The sequence below is a fragment of the Bubalus bubalis genome, chromosome 2 (genome assembly GCF_019923935.1).
Source record: "Bubalus bubalis isolate 160015118507 breed Murrah chromosome 2, NDDB_SH_1, whole genome shotgun sequence".
Classification (NCBI taxonomy): Eukaryota; Metazoa; Chordata; class Mammalia; order Artiodactyla; family Bovidae; genus Bubalus; species Bubalus bubalis.
Window position 1 is genome coordinate 121,057,617 of NC_059158.1, and position 12,515 is coordinate 121,070,131.

The following is a 12,515-nucleotide window of genomic DNA, read 5'->3' on the forward strand; positions in this document are numbered from 1 at the left end:
TGCTCCCTTGACACTTTAATTCAAAACCCACCCAGTCACCAAGCAACCCCTATGTGACCCACTTCTTTGATCTCCCATCCGCTCTCCCCACTTGCTCTCTTTACCCCAAGAAAACCAGTGTCCTTGTTCTTCTGTGAGTATAAGCTACTCCCAACCTGGTACTTTGCTCCCTCTCTTTCTTCCAATGTTTCACTAAATCTCACCTCTATGATAAGATCTACCCTGAGTACTCTTTTAACAGTGCAATCTGTTACAGCCCTAGCTCATTGTCAGTTCCCTTAATATTGCTCTTCAATTTCTTTTTCCCATGATAACCATTTTAACCATACTATATCATTTATTCATATTTATATTTATGAATTATCATCTATCTATGCCCTGATAGAATATAAGACTCACAGGACAGGAACCGTTCCTTCAGTGTATCCTAAACTCCTAAAACAATGTCTGAGGCTCAATAAAAATGTGTTCAGTGGATAAATTAGTGCAATTTATTTTTCTTCCAAATAATCACTCTATACAAAAACATGTATATTGATCCATGCTCTGTACTAGGTTCTCATGACACAGGGGAAAATAATAGGTGTTGGTTGACCTAAAGAAAGTCAGTCTAACTGGGAAACACAGACCATGAAGAACTGATTATGACACAATGCTGAATGGATGTGAGGCGTATATACTGGGTACCCATGTTTTATAGAACAGGTCTGAATTCCTCTTCCTTTTTATTCCCCAGATGGTACTTTTGTTGCCTTCTTTTATCCTGCATTTTCACTCCCTAGGCTCCTTTTTATGAGGAGCATGTTGCTAGATAGAATGAATTTTTAAGATTTAAATACTATTAGTGTTCATCTACTGTGGAATATTAAGGAGGTAATATCCTTGGTGTAAAAGTGCCTGGGAAACTTGAAAAGTTCCTGACAGTAATAAGTTGGTAGCCTATGTTATATGATGCCCAGAGGCAAGAAGAGAAAAAATAAGATCATGACATGACAAGTGGTAGGATGAGAGTCTCTGTAATTGAGGTGATTAGATTTGCTTTCCCTTTCTCCTTCATTGTCCCCAGTTTATTATATGGGGAAGTAGCTTGTTATGTAGAGATAGTAGAACTAGGAAAGATGTAATATACATAAAGCTGTCTGAAAATGTACTATTTGAGCTGGGCTTCAGTCACTGCAGCATGCGTTTTAATGATGCCAGGTCGCATTGTGAAGAGAATGATATGTCGTTTTTAATGTACAAGGATGTTTATTAAAGCATTATTTATAATGTCAAAAGCAAAGTGAAAAAATAGAAACCATGAAACTGGAAATAAAGTGAGTGCCCATCAATCAGGTAATGATTGAACAAACTTTGGTATAACATCACTACTGAAAACACGGTGATGATAAAAATAGCATCATAACAAATTGAATGAAGAAGCAAGTATGTGAATTTAATTATCTTCTATTAACTATTAATTATCTATTAATTATCTTTTATTATCCAGAGACTTGGAAAATGTACAATAATGTCATTCTTTATGTTGATTTTTTAATATAGATATTTATCAATTCTACATTTAACTGTGTTAACATGTATAGGTTTATTGAAGTTTATAATGATTTCAGTTCAGCTCAGGTCAGTCGTTCAGTCGTGTCTGACTCTGCTACCCCATGAATCACAGCACGCCAGGTCTCCATGTTCATCACCAACTTGCAGAGTTCACTCAAACTCATGTCCATCGAGTCAGTGATGCCATCCAGCCATCTCATCCTCTGCCATCCCCTTCTCCTCCTGCCCCCAATCCCTCCCAGCATCAGAGTCTTTTCCAATGAGTCAACTCTTTCCATGAGGTGGCCAAAGTATTGGAGTTTCAGCTTCAGCATCAGTCCTTCCAATGAACACCCAGGACTAATCTCCTTTAGGATGGACTGGTGGGATCTCCTTGCAGTCCAAGGGACTCTCAAGAGTCTTCTCCAACACCACAGTTCAAAAGCATCAATTCTTCAGCGCTCAGCCTTCTTCACAGTCCAACTCTCACATCCATACATGACCACAGGAAAAACCATAGCCTTGACTGGACGGACCTTTGTTGGCAAAGTAATGTCTCTGCTTTTCAATATGCTATCTAGGTTGGTCATAACTTTCCTTCCAAGGAGTAAGCGTCTTTTAATTTCATGGCTGCAATAACCATCTGCAGTGGTTTTGGAGCCCCCTAAAATAAAGTCTGACAGTGTTTCCACTGTTTCTTCATCTATTTGCCATGAAGTGATGGGACTGGATGCCATGATCTTCGTTTTCTGAATGTTGAGCTTTAAGCCAACTTTTTCACTCTCCTCTTTCACTTTCATCAAGAGGCTTTTTAGTTCCTCTTCACTTTCTGCCATAAAGATGGTGTCATCTGCATATCTGAGGTGATTGATATTTCTCTGGGCAACCTTGATTCCAGCTTGTGCTTCTTCCAGCCCAGTGTTTCTCATGATGTACTCTGCATATAAGTTAAATAAGCAGGGTGACAATATACAGCCTTGATGTACTCCTTTTCCTATTTGGAACTAGTCTGTTGTTCCATGTCAGTTCTAACTGTTGCTTCCTGACCTGCATATATGTTTCTCAAGAGGCAGGTCAGGTGGTCTGGTATTCCCATCTCTTGAAGAATTTTCCACAGTTTATTGTGATCCACACAAGTCAAAGGCTTTGGCACAGTCAGTAAAACAGAAATAGATGTTTTTCTGGAGCTCTCTTGCTTTTTCCATGATCCAGCGGATGTTGGCAATTTGATCTCTGGTTCCTCTGCCTTTTCTAAAATCAGCTTGAACATTTGAAAGATCATGGTTCATGTATTGCTGAAGCCTGGCTTGGAGAATTTTGAGCATTACTTTACTAGCGTGTGAGATGAGTGCAATTGTGTGGTAGTTTGAGCATTCTTTGGCATTGCCTTTCTTGCTCCATGGATGTGGGGTTGCTCCTCTCGGCCACCTCCCCTGACCTCGGGCGTGCGGTAGCTCATCTCAGCTGCCGCCCCTGACCTCGGACATTAAATTAATTAATACATGGTTATTTTGCCAATCTTTATTAAATGAGAATTATTAGGAAACTATAAATTCAATTAGAAAAAATTTGATAACCCAATAAAAAATTTGTTTTAATGTGACCTCAGCAGGCCTCACAAAAAGAAAATCCAAATGATTGAAAATTATATCTAAAAGTCCTCAATTTGATTATTAAAAATATATATAGTAATGTTAGCAGTTTTAGACCAATATTAATGTCTTGGTTTTGATACTTGCCCTGTGGTTACGTAACATGCTACCATTAAAGGTAATAGAACAAGGATATGCAGAAATTCACTATTCTGTTTTCTATTTGTTTTTGAGATATAATTGACAAATAAAATTACATATATTTAGGGTATACAGTTTTATGTTTTGATATGTGCATACATTGTGAAATTATTATAACAATCAAGCTAATCAACATATCCCTTACTTCCACATAATTACTTGTGGGTCAGAGGGGAGTGAAAACACTTAAGATCTAAATTCTTAACAAACTTCAAGTGTACAATACAGTATAGTTAGTTATAGTCACCAAGCTATGCATTAAATTTCTAGAACTTATTTATCTTGAATAACAGAAACTTTGAAAAACATGATGTCATTTGACAAAATTTTTGACCAACATCTCCCCATTTCCCCCACTCACCAACCCTTGGAACCCAGTATTCTGGTTTACTTCTGTGAGTTCAAGTACTTTTAGACCCCATGTGTAAGTGAGGGCATATCTTTCTGTGTCTGGCTTATTTCACTTAACATAATGCCTTCCGGGTTCAACCATATTGTTACAATACCAGGATGTCCTTCTCTTTTAATGCTAAATAATATTTCATTGTGTGTATCACACATTCTTTACCCACTCATCCACTGACAGACATTTACATAGTTTTCATTTCTTGGCTACTGAGAATAATGCTGCAGTGAACATGACAATGCAGGTATCTCTTTGTGGCACTGATTTCATTTCCTTTGCATATATATACACAGTCGTTGGATTACTGGATCATTGTTGTGTTACCCGCTCAGTCGTTTCTGACTCTCTGCGACCCCATGGACTACCCCACCTGCCTCCTGGTCCATGGGATTCTCCAGGCAAGAATATTGGAGTGGGTTGCCATTCCCTTCTCCAAGTGCTGGATCAAATAGCCATTCTATTTTTAATTTTTTGAGGCACTTCTGTACTGCTTTCCATAATAGTGGTACACTTACATTCTCACTAACAGTGCACAAGAATTTATTTTTCTTCATAGTCTTGCCAACAGTTGTTATTTTTGTGTTTTTGAAAATAGCCATTCTGACTGGAATAAGGTGATATCTCATTGTGATATTGATTTGCATTTCCCTGATAATTAGTGATGTTTGGACACCTTTTCAAATATGTGTTCGTTTTCTGTACATCTTCTTTAAAAAATGTCTATATAGATCTTTTGTTCACTTTTTAATAAGGGTTTATTAAGGGTTTAATATTTATTAAGGGTTTAATGAGGGTTGTTTAGTTTCTGCTATTGAGTTGTTTGAGTTCCTTGTAATACAGATATTAACCCTTCATCAGATATATAGTTTGCAAATATTTTCTCCTACTCTGTAAGTGGTTTTCCCACTCTGCTGATTGTTTATTTTGCTGTACAAAAGATTCTTAATTTGATACAATGCCACTTGCCTGTTTTTGCTTTTGTTGCCTTTATCTTTGGTATCATATAAAAAAAAAAAAATCATTGCCCAAGCCAATGTCAAGAAACTTTTTTTCCCCTGTTTCTTCTCTAGTAGTTTTGCTCTTGCTGGTCTTTAAGTCTTTAACCCATTTTGAGTTGTTTTTGTATTTGGTGTAAGATAAAGGTCCAATCTTATTCTTCTGTGTGAGGATATGCAGTTTTCCCAGCATTAAACTCTTTTTCAGTTTTCCCTGGTGATCCTATGAAGACCCCAGATACTGTGGGGTAGCTCCACTGTGCAAAAGAGGCACAGAGACCACACAGAAAATAAATTATTCTGTAACCCCAAAAAGAAATGGCTAACTCAGCTGAAGAAAGGCACTTATGGAAAACTTCCTGCAGGAGGAATTAAAAAAATAATGTTAAGACAAGTCAAAGGAGAAGGGAAAAAGGCATTCTAGGAAAAGGGGACAACTTGAGCAAAGGAACCCCAGGCAAGAACCTATACAAAGGACATGGAGGAAGTACCTAGAGGTTTGGAAAATCAGGCAGAAATACAGAATATAATATTCAGGATACTGTGTGTCTTCCTATATTTTTCACCTTCTCTACTATATTTTTCATCTTTCCTCTATTTTCCAATCTTTTCTGCTATGTACACATTCTCTGGATGACTTTATCTCTGCTTACTTATTAAACATCTATATCTCTCAATATTCTGATTTCTGGCATCATCTGTCATTTCTTTTGTCTTCTATAGTCTAATTTCCTAGAAAGTTGAAAATTTTAATTCCCATTTATGATGAAAAAATTTTCTAGCTCATAATTTAGCTCCCATTTCTACTGCAAGAGTATGCTAAATTCATTGATATTTTCTTGGCTCATTCACTTTACAACCTCCTAAAGAATTCAAGATGTTCTTGTTAAGTACATTCTCCTTTGGGATTTGACTTTTAGTACTATCCTTACTTGTTTTTCTTCTCTTTCTCTGAGCATTTCCACTCTCAGGCTGCCTATGCTTGTGCCTCCATTTGCAGTGTTATTCCTAATAGCTTCTTATTTCTAAATTGGACCCATTTTAAAAAGCTCTAAGGACTTTTCTGAATTCTTCCACTAGAATAATTTTCTATGCAATTTACATATGCTGAGAATGTGAGTATATTTTTAAACATATCTAGCATAAATTATTTTATATTGTAATTATAAAACAATTTATCTTCTTCCATGGAGAGTTTGTAAGCCCTTCGATATTCCATTTTGTTGCTTTTGTATTCAGCTCTTGTTTCACCTGAAAACACATGGCACATGATACAGAACCCAATCTTATGTGCTTATAGACTCTCAACTACATTCAGAATACTTTGTCACTTTGAGAAATGCTTTTTCACTTTAAGAAACATATAGTGTTATCTAATGTTAATATGAATACTTATACATCAGGATTTCTTGACCTCGGCATGATTGACATTTTGGGCTTAATATTCCTTTGTTGTTGGAGGCTGTCCCATGCATTGTAGGGTTCCCTCTCTAGGGTGTAGCATTTCTGGGCTCTACCCACTAGATACTAGGAATATCATTCCCCTGTTGTGACAATTAAAATGGTTCTCATTGTTATCACTGCTCACTGAGGAAAAATTCACTTCCACCGTGACTGAGAATGATAATTTTATAACAGTGAGTGTCCAAATGCATCCACATGTTAAAGCAGGTTATGTCATGCATTAGTAACAAAACCTAGCTGTGTTATAGTATGGATCTGTAGCTCATTCAGTCAGAGCCCAGTGGTGATATTCTCTCTAGGTGTCTTCCCTGAGTGAGCTCAAATCTGAGCTCCTTCTACCACGAGTCTTAACAATCTCAAAGAACTCTGCTTTGAGCTGCATGTGTGTGGTGAGAGCTAAAGCAGTGGATTGTGGAAGATCTCTGGAATCCAGACCTAAAAATGGGTTCCATTTCTTCTACTCAATTCATATCAAAACAAGTCACATGTATCACCTCTAGGCAAAGAAGTTTGGGAAACTGTAACCATCTTCTGTGTTCAAAGGAAAATAAAAAAGTTTGATAAACACATTGTTTCAGTCATATAACATATGAATCAATAAAATTTAATAATGGGAATTTTTGAACAGTGCCAGCTTCCCATTAAAAATGTATTCAGTAATATTTTAAAAATTCTATGTGGAACTTTCACTTCTGCTTAAGATAGAGTAACACAGACTGACTTTTCCACACATCACTTCCCTCCCACATCCATGATGTCACCACAAAACAAACAAAGCATATGAAAGAACAATTGTCATATAGTGATCTTTAACAGAAAACAGTTTTATTTGTAATAGCCCCAAACTAGAAAAAGTAAAGTGTTCATGCACAGGTTATTGGTAAGGGACTGCAGCATATTCATAAAATGAGATATCTTTCAGCAATACAGAAGAATAAACTATTGATAAGCTTGAAAATGTGGGACAGTCTCAAAATTTTAGTGCTGAATTCCGACAAAATACAATACTTATCACAGGATTACACTTATATAAAACTAGAAAATACACTTAATCAACAGTGAGAAAAAAATCTATCAGTAGCTGTCTGAAGACATAAGGAAGGGGAGGTGAGAGGCAGAGGTTACAAAGGGGTATGAGGGTATCTTGAGAGTGATGGAAATGGTCACAGAGTTGATGAGGGTGATTATTTTGTGGATGTATACATATATCTACACTTAATAAAATACATACTCAAATTTGTGCAGTATATTTTTATTTTAGCTATGGTAACTTTTTAATCCTTTCAAAAATTTTGTTGAATTATAGTTGATTTAGGCTTATCTCATGGCACAGAGAATGTGGTAGAGAATCTGCCTGCAATACAGGAGACCTGGGTTCAGTTCCTGGGTTGGGAAGATCCCCTGCAGAAGGGAAATGCTGCCCACTCCAGTATTCCGACCTGGAGAATTCCATGGACTGTATAGTCCATGCGATCACAAAGAGTCAGACACGACTGAACAACTTTCACTTCACTTCACAGTTGATTTACAATGTTAGTTTCACCTGTACAGCAAAGTGACCCAATTTTATATATTTTGTATATATGTGTGTGTCTGTGTGTGTTTAAATATATATATATATATATATATATACACACACACACACATATATCTATCTATATATAATATCTATATAATGGATGGTCAGATGATATTGAGTATAATTCCCTGTGCTATATAGTAGGACCTTATTGTTTATCCATTTTATATATAATAGTTTGATAATCCCAAACTCCCAATCCTTTCTCCCAACCCTACTCCTTGGCAACCAGAAGTTTGTTCTCTATATCTGTGAGTCTTTTTTTTGTTTTGTAGATATGTTGATTTGCATAATACTTTAGATTCCACTTGTAAGTGATATTATTCAGTATTTGTCTTCCTCTTTCTATGTCCATCCATGTTACTTCAAATAGCATTATTTCATTTTTGATGGCTGAGTAATATTCCATTGCATATACGTACCACATCTTCTTTATCCATTCATTTGTCTGTGAACATTTAGGTTGCTTCCATGTCTTAGCCATTGTAAATGGTGATACTATGAACATAAGGGTGCACATATCTTTTTGAACTATACATTTTTCTGGACATATGCCCAGGAGTGGGATTGCTGGATCATATAGCAATTTGACTTTTAGCTTTTTTTATATCCTCCATACTGTTTTCCACAGTGGTTAGACTTTGTGTGTCTGCAATTATTTTGGCCTTAGAGTCAATTTTCTAGAGACTGGACAGACAAATGCATTTTAAAATTGAGTTATATTATGCTGATTTTAATGTAATTCAATTTTAATGTGCTTTGGTCTGTCCAGGATCTCTGCAAAATTGACTGTCTCTAAGATCAAAATAATTGCAGACACACAAAGCTTGAGACCCTTAACCTGGGGTTCCCTTTCAGAAGATACATGGACCATGTAATTCCTACTTTCTTAAGAAGTTAGTTAGTTAGTTCAGTTGCTAAGTCATGTCCAGCTCTTTCCAGCCACATGATCTGCAGCAAGCCAGGTCTCCATGTGCATCACCAACTGCCAGAGCTTGCTCAAACTAATGTCCATCGAGTTGGTGATGCCATCCAACCATCTCATCCCCTGTTGTCCCCTTTTCCCCCTGCCTTCAATCTTTACTAGCATTAGGGTCTTTTCCAGTGAGTCCGTTCTTCACCTGAGGTGGCCAAAATATTGGCGTTTCAACTTTAGTCTCTGTCCCTCTGATGAATATTCAGGACTGATTTCCTTAAAAGTAGGAATCAGTATTTGCAATGAGGAATAGCAGAAAATAAATAATAAAACTTTAAGCAAGAAAAGAAGAATGCAATTTAAAGCCTCTGAATTCAGGTTTCTTGCTCAAACTGCCTGACCTTGTTTCAAACCTACTAGAATTTCATCAAGGCCAAAAAATTTGCTCAAGATTCCCAAGCCAAATGCATTATTTACATGTTTATGGGACACTAGGATGTGGAAACAGTGTCAGACTTTATTTTGGGGGGCTCCAAAATCACTGCAGATGGTGATTGCAGCCATGAAATTAAAAGACACTTACTCTTTGGAAGGAAAGTTATGACCAACCTAGACAGCATATTCAAAAGCACAGACATTACTTTGCCAACAAAGGTCCATCTCGTCGAGGCTATGGTTTTTCCAGTAGTCATGTATGGATGTGAGAGTTGGACTGTGAAGAAAGCTGAGTGCCAAAGAATTGATGCTTTTGATCTGTGGTGTTGGAGAAGACTCTCGAGAGTCCCTTGGACTGCAAGGAGATCCAATCAGTCCATTCTAAAGGAGATCAATCCTGGATGCTCTTTGGAAGGACTGATGCTGAGGCTGAAACTCCAATACTTTGGCCACCTCATGCGAAGAGTTGACTCATTGGAAAAGACTGTGATGCTGGGAGGGATTGGGGGCAGGAGGAGAAGGGGACGACAGAGGATGAGATGGTTGGATGGCATCACTGACTCGATGGATGTGAGTTTGGGTGAACTCCAGGAGCTGGTGATGGACAGGGAGGCCTGGCGTGCTGCAGTTCATGGGGTCGCAAAGAGTCGGACACGACTGAGCAACTGAACTGAACTGAAGGACTGCTTTAATCTGAACCTTTGAAGATGGATGGGTGGCCTGGCCTTGAGATAGTGGCTCTAGGACGTGTTTCCCCTGTACCAAGTTTCAGAGACTCAGCATCATTCTCTACCTTATGCCAGGTCCCCGGCTCCCCAGAGTTCCAGGTTTTATTTTACTTACCCTCATTTCTATACTTTCAGCTCCTAAAGAAACTTTTTTATCAAAAGCATATTCAGTGCCCTGCCAAAGATACCTGTCAAAAAAAAAAAAGTTAATTTTTTCAACCATCTGTACCATTGGTTCTGAAGGAGGAAATCATTGATGTATCTGTGAGTGCTGTGAAGAGACATTTATTCAAAAAGAAAAATATGGCTCAAGTGTGAAAATCAATGCAATTGAGAGGAAAAATGGACTAACAGAGATTTTGTACATATTCCACAAAGAGGGAGAGAGAAACGACAATTGAATTTCAGTGAAATACAAATACGATGAGAAATGAAATCACTTTGTTCATGAAGTTTAATTTCTCTGAAGAATGTCTTGAGGGAGAGTATTCTGTAATTTTAATTCTAATCCTAATGCAGAGAAATATTCTAATTTTTAAAAAAAATTACTTCCAACTTTAAATAAATAAGAGAACATACTTTTTAACTTATATGAAATAAAATAGTTTTATCCTCTAGAGTCTGACCCATTTTCATACATATTGATTTGTAAGCTTCAAAAGAGGTTTTTTTTTTTCTTTTTTCTTTTCAATTGGCAAAAATAAAATTAATGTCTCCCAAGTCATGGTAATACAATTGCCTTTTCTTCCATTTTGAATTCCCCAATATTCTAGCATGGAACTTGAGGTATTTTCTTAAAAGTCTTAAGGGAAGAGACATGACTCAGACCTATGATATCTAGAGTAGAAATATATTGTAGCATCACATTTTCTATAACTACAACCAACACAACTGTAGATATATGAGGGAAAAAATATTTATGGAAATCTACCACATGGAAGAGAGTTTTAAACTCATAAATATGATTTAGGGCAAAAATAAAAGTATTTGGAGGTAGCAAAAGATGAGTACAAGATCTGTACTTGTACTTCCACCCCTATTAAGATGTGGATATTAGAATGTTAGCACTTTCCAGGTGGTTCAGTGGTAAAGAATCCAACTGCCAATGCAGGAGATGTGGGTTTGATCCCTGGATCGGGAAGATCTCCTGGAAGAGGAAATGGCAACTTATTCCAGTATTCTTGCCTGGAAAATTCCATGGATGGGGAGCCTGGTGGGCTGCAGTCCACTGGGTCACAAAGAATCAGACATGACTGAGCAAATGAGCATACACACAGTACAACATTAAAATGAAAATTCCTGCTGAGATCTTAATGTGGCAAATATTGAATATCAACATAAATTGTGAAACAGACTGCTCAATTTAAATGACTCTGAAATCCCCTGTTAGCTACAAATTGACACTTGCCATGGGCATTTGCCATCTACCTCTGTTAATACCAAGATTAAATCAAGTGCTGCTGCAGCTGCTGACCTTTCAACATCCCCTGAAAGGAGTTCAGGGTGGAGAGCAGAAATGAGGCACTCTGTGTTCAAGGGAGATTTGGCAGGGCAGGTCTTCAAATAGATATTTTCAGCAACCAATTTTATGAGCCCAGTTCCTATGTTTCCTCATATCTAGAAAAACACCAAAATCATGGTGACAACTATTTTTTGTGATTAGCAAAAGCTTCATGAGATTAGCAGAAACCTTCTGGGAAAATATGTGCTTGATTGTGCATACTCTCCCTTCACAAAATCACATATATATTGACCTTCCCCTCTGCCTCTTGGGAACAGATACTCAGAGCTATCTGAGGTGCTGTCTCCTGGGTTGCAATCTTCATTTTGCCCCAAATAAAACCTAATGCACAATCCTCACATTGTGCATTTTTAAAGTCAACACCCTGGACTGGCAACTCGTTTCATACATGATATTTTACATGTTTCAATGCCATTCTCCCAAATCTTCCCAGTCCAGGTTCGATGCACGATACTGGATGCTTGGGGCTGGTGCACTGGGACGACCCAGAGGGATGGTATGGGGAGGGAGGAGGGTTCAGGATGGGGAACACATGTATACCTGTGGCGGATTCATTTTGATGTTTGGCAAAACTAATACAATTATGTAAAGTTTAAAAATAAAATAAAATTTAAAAAAATAAAATAAAAAAATAAAGTCAACACCCTCTATTCCATTACCATTGAGGGTATTAAAGGATGAGGAAAAGAGCAGATTGGAGAAGAGGGACAGAATGGATTTGTCTTCAAAAAACTCTCTGCAGTGAGACCCATAGCTCCACAAAGTAGAACTTTGGGAGGCATGGATCCCTCCTCTCAAACCTGGAGAGCAGATCCTTAAAAACTCTAGGCAATAAGTTTTATAAATTATAAGACCACTCTGCAGTTGAGAGACAAGCATAAGGATTTTTAATCCCAACCCCCCCAAAAAAATAGCCATCAAAAGATCAGTTTATGACTTACCCAGTGCAGCTGCCTAGGCAATGCAACCCTAGCAAGAAGAAGAGGTAGGACACTGAATTTTTAGTCATTGCAGAAGTCTTTGCAAATATCCAACAAAAAAGAAACAAGGGTCTGCTGTGAGAGATATAACTCGCAGTTGGGGTAGAGGAGATACCAGAGTACGCACATTCTGATCTCAAATCACCCAAATGAAGAAGAGTCAA